This window comes from Bidens hawaiensis, unplaced genomic scaffold, assembly GCF_021521415.1.
Source record: "Bidens hawaiensis isolate Kalapana, Puna unplaced genomic scaffold, B.hawaiensis_p1.1 tig00033501_1, whole genome shotgun sequence".
Classification (NCBI taxonomy): domain Eukaryota; kingdom Viridiplantae; phylum Streptophyta; class Magnoliopsida; order Asterales; family Asteraceae; genus Bidens; species Bidens hawaiensis.
Window position 1 is genome coordinate 1 of NW_027495742.1, and position 10808 is coordinate 10808.

Below are 10808 nucleotides of genomic sequence, written 5' to 3' on the forward strand. Positions count from 1 at the left end.
AACTATATCGACAAATAATGTTTCACGAGTTAGTTTAGAACTTTGGGTTTTAAATGAAGTTGTTTTATTGCCCCTACGATTTTGTTTATGTTTAATCACTTGTCTCTTTTACATCTAATAATTGTTTATTGATGATCAATGTGTGAAACTTATTGTGGTTTGTTATCTATCTCAAAATGCCACTAATAGGCCTCTGTTGTTGGGTCAATTGTTGTTTGGCCCAAATGTAAGGCTTAACCCAATAATTAGGTTTTATTATAGATGATAATGTCTTGGCTAACAAGTTAGGGTTAGTCTATATAAACCGAGTTATGGTTAGACATTAGACGTGGTGGAGTTTGTGTAACCGAGTTAGGGTTCATCAAGAGTCAAACCGAGTTAGGGTTTGAGGGTTTGTAATCAGTTTTTTGAGTTATATTTTCTGATTAATAAACAAGAGTTATTTGTTTAGTTTGTGTGTTGATTATCGATACGGGACTTGAATTGGTATCAGAGCCAAGTTCAAGCAATCGATATTCGACGTCGGCGACGATCGATGGCTTGAGAAGGAGTTATCAATCGGCACATATCGGAACCAAGTTGGGTTTCCAATCGGGGTGTTGCAGATTAAATCGAACAAAGAGTGTTTGGTTTTGGTTTTCCAAAGGATAAGAGTGTTCCAAGGCAAAAGTTTTTTTTTATCGAAAATTGCTTCCGTGGTTTTATTGTTTTGTGATTTAAGAATTACAAAATTGCCACAAAAGTCATAGGCTTAAAATTTGGTACATCAGGTGTTGAAAGAAAAAAAAAGGTCAGAAGTTAGTTTGTTTTTTCCTTCTTGGTTGAGTTCTTGTTTGGTTAAACAAGTTGGTTTAAACACTTTTGTTGGATATATTTATTTGGATTGAATAAGAAGGTTCAATTCAGAGTGTATATTTTATTGGGTTAAAAGAGTTAGGTTTTAACCAAGGTTTGTCTTTGTTCCAACGAAGTGGAGCTAGTGGGTTTGACACCGTCAATGACAGGTGACAAAGAAGATCCGGTAATCCAACCCAAAGCGAGTGGGGATATCGTTGCATGTTCCAAAGTTGAATGGAACTAATTACATCACATGGGCGATTGTGGTGGAAGCGATCTTGGATGATCAAGAAGTTATGGGAAGTTGTTCAACACGAATGAGGGTGCGATTATTGATGCGAAGAAGAATAAAACGGCAAGAGCATTTTTGTTTCAAGTAATAGAAAGTGATATTCTTCTTCAGATTTCTCAATACAAGAATGCTCGGGATATATGGACGGCTTTAAAGGCACGATAGTTGGGGCCGAGCGAGTTCAAAAGGCTCGACTACTAACGTTGAAAGTGAATTTCAGAAACTCAAGATGGCAGAAAACGAGACTGTTGACGAGTTTGCAGGAAAAATAACAGGTATGGTTTCAAAGGCAACGGGTCTAGGTCACATGTTCGAGCAAGATGTATTGGTGAAAAAGTGACTTGACGCGGTTCCAGACAAATACTTCAACTTGGTAGCCTCAATCGAGCAAACGGTTGATCTCGATAGTATGAGGTTTGAAGATGCTGTTGGAAGACTTAAGGCGTTTGAGGAACGTCTACGAGAGAGGGAACGTGTTTCAAATTCACAAAGTCAATTACTTTTCAATCGGTCGGAAAGTAATTACAAAGCCAAGTCGTATGATCAGTCCGGTAGCCGAGGTAAGGGTTGCCCGAGTTCACAGGGACGTGGAATATACCGTGAAACCGGAGGTCAAGATCGAGATGATGAAGATCAAGATGGTTGTGACAACCGATATGGTCAACATCGTGGGTCAAGGTATAGCGGTCAAAGAAGATCGAAGAATCATCAATGGAGAAGGATGGATACGTCACAGGTTTCAGTGTTACCGTTGTGATGAGTTCGGTCACTTTTGCGTCTACGTGTCCGAACATATGAAGAAAAAAGAAGAATCTAATTTGAACAAAATTGATGATTTTGATCCAAGTTTATTTATGATTAAAGGTGATCAGAAAATGGTTTTTCTGAATGAAGATGGTGTGATTCCAAAGCGTTTCGAAACCGAGCCGATGGAGAAATATGTTTGGTATCTCGACAACGGAGCATCGAATCACATGACGGGTAATAAATCTTATTTTTATGAATTGAATGAACAAGTCACGGGAACTGTGAAATTCGGAGATGAATTTTGTATTGATATTCGAGGAAAGGGGTCGATCTTAATTGAAAGAAAAATGGGGGAGCAACATTTGTTGACCGATGTCTACTACATTCCGAGCCTATAGTGCAATATCATAAGTCTTGGTCAAGAAACGGAAGGTGGATGCGAGATTCACATGAAACATGATTTGCTAACCATTAAAGATGATACAGGTAAGCTTTCGATGAAGGTGACAAGACCAAGAATCGATTGTATAAGATTTGCCTCAAGATAATAAGTCCCGGTAAACGAGGTATCACTGGAATGAAGAATTTTGCAGGTACTGAAAGAAGACAAGCCGATTACGAGTCAGATACCAATCAAAGATCCAAGTTTCAAAGTTCAAAGTCCAAAGAAGAATGTTCAAGAAACTAAACGTGTGGTCAAGAAAGTGATTCAAGCCCAAGGGAAGGCGTGTGATGATCAAACGAAGCAAGTGTTTCTTCTAGCCAAGTGGAGCCGAAAAACATTGCAAGAAATCATGAAAAGCCTCGGGAGAATCAAGAGAATGATGAAAAGCGTGAAGTTGAAGACCCGCCAATTTCGAGTAGGAAATTAGGGGGTGAGTCGGGTGACTCGGGTGCAACAATTGCGGGGGGTGATTGTTGGGTCAATTTTTGTTTAGTCCAAGTGTAAGGCCCAATGTAACACCCCGGCTAAAGCGGAATACGCCCGAGTGTAACGTACAGATTGCCCAAAACACATGTGACACTATTAAGTGACAATATTATCATTAATTGATTTAAACATCTAGTACACAAGTTTGTAACAAGAGATACAAGGAAAATACAAGAACAATTAACAACTTGTCCATTTATTAATATAACCTAAGTTCTAGTGTCTTCTCCGTTTCATCCTCTAATAATTGTACCTGTAACATATATATATATATAATAAAGTCAACTAAATGAATAGTTGGTGAGTTCACACAAGTTTGATATACGTACATAAAAATCATACAATTCCATGAACAAGTGTAAATGAGCAAGTAATGTCCTTTCCAACTAGGATTGTGCACCAGCGTACTCAGATAATGAGGCCCTTTTCCACTCATAACAACAAATGTATTGAGCGCAAAGGGGGGCGTATGATCATACTATCTTGAAGTAATCCATGAGCAAGTAATTTGTAGCAAGTAACAAGTAATTGTAGTTTGTAAATAATGAATAAACGAAATTGAATTGTTGATAGGATATATATGCTACCCCCAAAATAGTTAAAAAGGGTAAAAGGGGGTGTGAGAAACTCACATTGAAGTTGAAGATAAACTTGAATAAAACCAAAAGCGCGTAATTGAAACCGAACCAATTGAACCTCACGAACTAGAATTAAAAGTACAAAATTTGAATATTAACTAACGGGAGTATAAGAGTTAAAATAATTTTGTTTTAGGGATTAGGCATTTATTTCTATTGTATCTTTTATAGCAATTGGTATTATAGTATTTAAAGATGTAACGGTAATTTAACGATTTTATTTATTTTAATATTATTTAGATAAAATGAGAATTATAATATTTGTTGAACACGGATTTTAACGGTTTATTAATATAAATTTGAGAATTTTAATAATAATATATTATTATTCGGGTTACACGAAACTTTAATGAACACAAAAGTCGGTTTTTTTAGGTGAAAAGTGATGTATATAATTTATAACTTATTGTATTTAACATAAAATGATATTATTTATAATGATTTTTAAAATATGTATTTGATTTATAAGAAAATAAAAGAAATGTTTAAAAATGAAATACCAAAAATATGTATGTTCTGGCCAGGTTTGAACCTGGATCCTTCTGTCTACACTTAACTGAAACAACCATTTGGACCTGTTTGTTTGTTTGTTTGTATGCATAGCAGAAATAGAGAAATATAAATATTAACATTCCACTCATCTTCTTCCCCAATTAACCCTAGGTTTCAATTCGCTAAATTCGTTCTTTGTTTGGTCAATATTTGTTAGGGGTTTTGTTAGTAGGATTGAAATGATTCAAAACCATGTATTAATTACCTGTAGCAACGTCGGATTGATGGTGAACGACGGCATGGCCGGAACGCACTTTGACGAACAATTTATGAGGTTTAGAGAGTGTTTCAGGTTAAAAATATTGTTGGTACAACTTTAGTTGATGATTGATGTTCTATTTATACTACTAATTTGAACGATTAATGATTAATTCGCGTTATTAAAATTTGATTATTGTCCGATCGGTTGCGTGATTAAATGGTGTTTAATATGTAGTTAATGACGAAAAACTCACGTAATAAAGTTTATAATTAGTGGAGACGTCGTTTGGGTGCATTTACGGATCGAAACGAAGCTTAAATCATTGTTTTACGTGTCGCCGGAATAATTCGCCGTCGCCGGAACGGTTCCGCCGGAAAAACGTGATAAAGAAATGGGGTGGGGCTGCTGCAACGTTGTATTATTATTATTATTATTATTATTATTATTATTATTATTATTATTATTAATTTAAATATAATTTACATATTCAGCCCCTATACTTTCATTTTATATTAAAACTGAATTTCAAGAATATTTACAAATTGAACCTTGTACTATTCAATGTTATATATGTGTAATGAAATGTTTTGGATTATTTTTATATTATACCCTACTAGTTTGGGACTCGTTTAAGTAAGCATGTTAGAACTTGAAGTTCAGTTATTGAACAATACGAAATAGATAAACAACGAATAACGACTATAACGCATCGTAAATATGATTAAATAAACAATAATTATATATATAATAAAATAATTATACGAATACATCGAAACATCAAAATGAGTCGGTTGACGAACACAAAACGAAACTTGAAATATACATTTATATTTATACATATATTCATAAATAAAACCGAAAATTTGAAACGGGTCGGAGTTTCGGGTTTGAAAAGTAACGAATGTTACACCCAACCCAATAATTAGGTTTTATTATATATGATAATGCCTTGGCTAAAAAGTTAGGGTTAGTCTATATAAACCGAGTTATGATTAGACATTAGACGTGGTGGAGTTGGTGTAACCGAGTTAGGTTCATCAAGAGTCAAACCGAGTTAGGGTTTGAGGGTTTGTAATCAGTTTTTTGAGTTATATTTTCTGATTAATAGACAAGAGTTATTTGCTTAGTTTGTGTGTTGATTATCGATACGGGACTTGATCTGTTATATCCCCTAAACTGATCTATCCGGTTCTTTAGCCTAAAAAGCCGAAACACATTAATCTTGGCAAAGAAACAAAAGCATATATACTTGCCCCAAATCAGCAACCACAAACACATGAGGCTGCAAATTTCTTGGTTAAGTTCAATGCAGATATCTCATACTAAAAAATAGCAAAACCACTTATTACTCAAAGCAAAAACAAATTATAAGAAATATCCCATGATATATCATTTGACACTAAAAATTAACTTATGATGCAAAATAACATTTGCAAGCCTGCTTAAACCATCTTGAGACTCATTGTAGCAATATAGTCGTCGGCTAACTGTAACGTTATCATGATTAGATTTTTATATCTTATAAAAAAATAGTCGTTGCTATAAGTGTTTGACTATGACAGTAGAGTGTTTAAGTTTTCAAATCCTGATGTTAAAAATTAGCCGTTTATTATGATGATTATATTTTCAAATCACTTTTATAGAAAAATAGCCGTTGGCTACCAATGTTTGAATTCGACGATATGATGATTAAAATCTTAAATCTATTTTTAAAAAATAGTTGTTGGCTACCGGTGCTAATTAATTTTTTTAGTCCAATTGACAAATATAGCCATCGGATATCGTTCTTCGACGGTGACTTTATGATAATTAATTTCAAATCCTATTGTAGAAAACAAAAAAGTCGTTGTCTGGCTTCACTATGGCGTTAGAACAATTAAAATTTCAAATAGTGCTTAAAAATATAGCCGTTGGCTACCAACGTTCGGATTTGACATTATTTATGAATAAAATTCAAATTGACATATGAATTATATACCGTTAAACAATTTCAGCTATTTTGACATATTTAAATACCGTTGTACCAGACGTGATCAACTGCAGTTAGAAACAACAAGAGGATCACCGTTGCCTCATACTATTCAACCCCCCCTCTCCAAAAAAAAACACACATCATTGAAAAGGCGATAGTTGCTAATTTAGACGATGCCGAGTGCCTGCTCCTCCGCTATACAGCCAGTCGACCACATAACCACACCACCACTTGCCTATGCAGTCACCGCCCACTCTACAAATCCACCATTGGCCCGTCACTGCTGCTCACTGACACTGAAACACCGTCTCCTCCACCAATTGTAAGTTCCTATTCCCTTTTGCATGAAACTTAGATTGTGATGAACCAATTCACGCTTAGCGTATGCATATCAATGTTGTTAAAATGTAAATTACAAAACACAACGGTTTGTCTGAAAATCAATGATTTTTCTAAGAATCTTCTCAAGCATGTTGGGTTATTTTCCAATTCAGATTAGGAAAAGAAAAACTAAATAAAATCAATCGTTCTTGTAAACTTTACTACTCTTTTTAGCATTTAAATGATAAAATTAGCCCCTTGCAATGATGAATGTAGTTTGACTGATTCAAATTGCCGGTCACTACTTTTTTTTTAATTTGAACCTTCTTTATTAGATATATACACCGTTATATAAATCATTATAAGACTTTGCAGCAAATCAAAGAAGAAGAAGAAGAATCTAAAATGTGTTAGATGCAGTGTTGATGGAGCATGTCAGACGCTCTTGGCTGCTACTAGTGATATCACAAAAGGTGAGAAGTTGTACTTTGATTATAACATTTATGATCATGAATACCCGACTCGTTATTTTGTTTAGTTTCTTTGTGTGTATATAGATTTCATTTTGATAAACAACAAAATGAAATCTATACATATATAAAGAAACTACACAAAATTTTTTAGTTGGGTATTCATGTACATAACTGTTATAATCAAAATATAACTTCTGACCTTTTGTGATAAAACGAGTAGCAGCCAAAGGTTCTGACATGCCCCATCAACATTGCATCTAACACATTTTAAATTTTTCTTCTTCTTTGATTTGTTGGAAAATATTATAAGGATTTAGCTAACGATCGAGTAAAGAAGATTCAAAATTGAAAAAAATGAGTGTCTGGTTTTTTGATTTAATCAAGCCTTATTCATCATTGCAAGGGACTGTTTTATCATTAAAATGCAAAAAAAGAGCACTCACTTTTACAAAAAGAAAACGGTTGATTTGTTTAGTTTTTTTTAATCTAAATGAAAAAATAATAAAACATGTTGTGAAGTTTCTTCGAAAAATTACTGATTTATACAAACCGTGGTGTTTTCTATATTTGCATTTCACAACATCGGTAGGTATGCATACACTAAGTAAGATTTGTTCCATCACAAACAAAGATTCATGCATAAGGGAATAGAACATACGAGTTAGTGGAGGAGCCGGTATGACAGTAAGTAGCAGAAATGGACCAGTGGTGGACTTGTGGGGCGGGCGGTGACTGCAGAGGCAAGTGGCGGTGCGGTGCGGTTCAGGGGTGGACTCGTTGTGCAGTTGAGGGCATGCATTGCTTGTATGTAAAGTTGTTTGATCACCTCATCCAAATGAGTTTTATCTGCCTTTATTCTAAACATAATTTTGGCATTCTTTCTGGTTTTACCGCTTCCTAGTGAGTTGTATCATCTTGTGTATTTATGTATATGTTTTAGGTATTTAGTTTCTTTTTTATGTATGTGTAGTATTTAAGTTTTAAAATTTTATGATGCAGAAACATATATGTAGTTGCTGTGTTAACAAAACTGGTTTAAATTTTAAAAATATAACTAGTTTCTATGAGTTTTCTGTTTTTATTGCATATGTAAGTCAAGGGTCATGTAAACTATTAAACAAGTTATAGAGGATATGTGTTTTTATTAGTAGTTTTTCTAAGTTACCTTTTTATAGGATCAATTTTGTAGTAGAAATTTATTAAAATAAACAATCAAGTAAGTTATAAGTTTAATTACTTTCTAAAAAATGTTAATTACTTTCTGTTAAAAGATATGTTTAATTATAATATTAATTTATATTTTATTTATCATTTACAAAGTATTAAAAACACCAAAAAAGATGGACCCAACTTGTTTCAAGTCAAAAAACAATATAATAATAATAATAATAATAATAATAATAATAATAATAATAATAATAATAATAATAATAATAATAAATGAATTAAAAAAAAACAATTCCATATGATGCTTTTCTTGACATAAATATATGACATGGTGAATGATCACAGTTTCTTGGAGTAGAGAAAAGCTTTGCCATGCAGATCAGTACTAATGTAAGTTTCATCTTTGAATGCTTTAAGCAAAACAGCTTTCTTGCTAATTGAATTTAATCATCTAGCTAGTTTTCTTGAATTATTTGTAACTTTGTATATGATTTACATAGAATCACTTATTTAGACATCATCATCATCGTACTCAGTATATCCCACCAATAGCAAAACTATGGTAGGGTCTGAGGAGGGTAAGATGTAGACAGCCTTACCTCTACCCTATAAGGATAGAGAGGCTGCTTTCGGTGAGACCCCCGGCTCGATAGTAGTTTTGCATCAAGCCTTGGACATAAGGCACATAGCACTCAATCATCGGGACACCAGCTGATCGGTGCATGTACCCTTGTCTTTCGGCTATCAACGCCACTACATGATGCCTGATTAACCGTCCGTCACTTTTAACGTTATTTTCACGAGATTAGTAAAATAACGTCAAAATTAGTGCAATTTCACTTTTTCCCACCCGAGGGTTCACACATATATACTTATTTAGACAGTTACCTAAATTAAGATCTAGGCGTGAACAGAGTTCATCAGAAAAGAGCTTTAACTTAATATGATGGTTGAAGTCATTCAACAAGGCATGGAGAGAGTTTATTAGAAAAAGAAGCTTTAACTTAAGTTGTTGGTTGGAGACTTCAATAATAGAAGGGTCTCTCAAAAAATAAGTGTATACCACTTTAAGCAACGAGCACACGGTATTCTTTAGTAAAAGGCGAAAGAATAATTCGCTTTGTGCTCGCTGCATGGCTGCATGCCTTTCAACAGCCCTACCTGCTTGCATTAAATACTCAATTGCACTGCTTTGCTTTTCTCTAAACAGCCGATGTGGGATGGTTGGACTCCACATATCGGTATTATTTAAAAGGTTTCATCCGGGGTCGCGTTTGCTGGGGGGGGATACATTGAGAGCATTGATAGATAAACATCCTGTGGTGGACCCCCCGACCATGCCCTCCGTCGTGCCATCGGAACCAGCCTTGCAGGTGGACGGTGATTGTGTGCTGGAATGTATTAAAATCTTCCCGAAAGGTACATCTTGTGGGAGGGATGGTTTGCGGGCCCAACATATTTTAGACGCTTTCTGTGGCCAGCGTTCTCCGACCGCCTCCGGGCTCTTAAAGGCCATCACTGATGTTGTCAACTTGTGGCTTGGGGGGCTTTGTCCAAAAGTTCTAGCGGAGTTCATTGCTTCGGCACTGTTGACCCCCCTGTTGAAGCCTGACAATGGAATTAGACCCATCGCAGTGGGGGGCATTTGGAGAAGATTGGTGTCGAAAGTCGCTATGCGTAAAATAGGGAAAAATGCGGCTGCTTATCTAGGGGATTTCCAATTCGGGGTTGGGATCCCTAATGGGGCAGAAGCGGTATTGCATAGTGCTAACAGATTTTTGAGCGCGTTTCATTCTGACGGGTCCATGGCTATGCTCACTGTTGATTTTTCTAACGCCTTCAACGAGGTGGATCGGACGACCCTTCTCAGGGAAGTTAGCTGCATATGTCCATCCATATTCCCATGGGTCCAGTTTTTATATGCCCGCCCCGCCCATTTATATGTGGGGGATACTCATATTGGGGCTTTTACTGGGGTGCAGCAAGGGGACCACCTTGGCCCTTTTCTTTTTGCGTTGGTCCTTCATCCGCTCATCCTTAGGGTGCAGGGGACCTGTTCCTTGCCCTTCCATGCATGGTATTTAGACGATGGCACTATCATTGGTAAGGCTGAGGAGGTCGCTAGAGCGTTGGGCATTATTCGCTCAGAGGGGGTGTCTCTAGGGCTTAGGCTTAATATTCGAAAAACGGAGATTTTTTGGCCATTATGTGATGAATCGAAGAAAGTGTCGGGTTTATTCCCTGCAGAGATTAGCAGGCCTGTGACGGGAGTTAAACTCCTAGGGGGAGCGGTTAGTCGGGATGCAGGGTTTATTCGGTCTTTAGCAACTAAAAGAGCTTTAAGGACGGTTGAACTTATGAAACGCCTGCCGGACCTGAGGGACCCCCAAAGTGAGCTCCTTTTTTTGCGCTCATGCATGGGGGTTGCTAAGTTAGTGTTTGGGCTTCGGACCTGTCAACCTGAACATGTCAAAGAGGCTGTGTCCATCTTTGATGCGGGCCTGCGGGGGGCAGTTGACGATATTGTTGTGTGTGGAGGACCGCATTTTGGGGACCTCCAGTGAAGGTTGGCTTCCTTCCCTATGCGGTGTGGAGGCTTAGGAATTTTCTCGGCTGAGGATGTCTCCGCATATGCCTTTGTGGCTTCCAGGTCTCAGTCTTGGAAATTGCAAGACC

The 10808-nt window shown here is 36.3% G+C and overlaps 1 non-coding gene across 1 annotated transcript; it reads right to left on the reverse strand.

The window, feature by feature from the left end:
• Positions 1–9152: 9152 nt before the first annotated feature.
• Positions 9153–9271, reverse strand: LOC143584942 (U5 spliceosomal RNA). Its single transcript, XR_013144465.1, has one exon. It is a non-coding gene; the product is annotated as a U5 spliceosomal RNA (small nuclear RNA).
• Positions 9272–10808: the final 1537 nt, after the last annotated feature.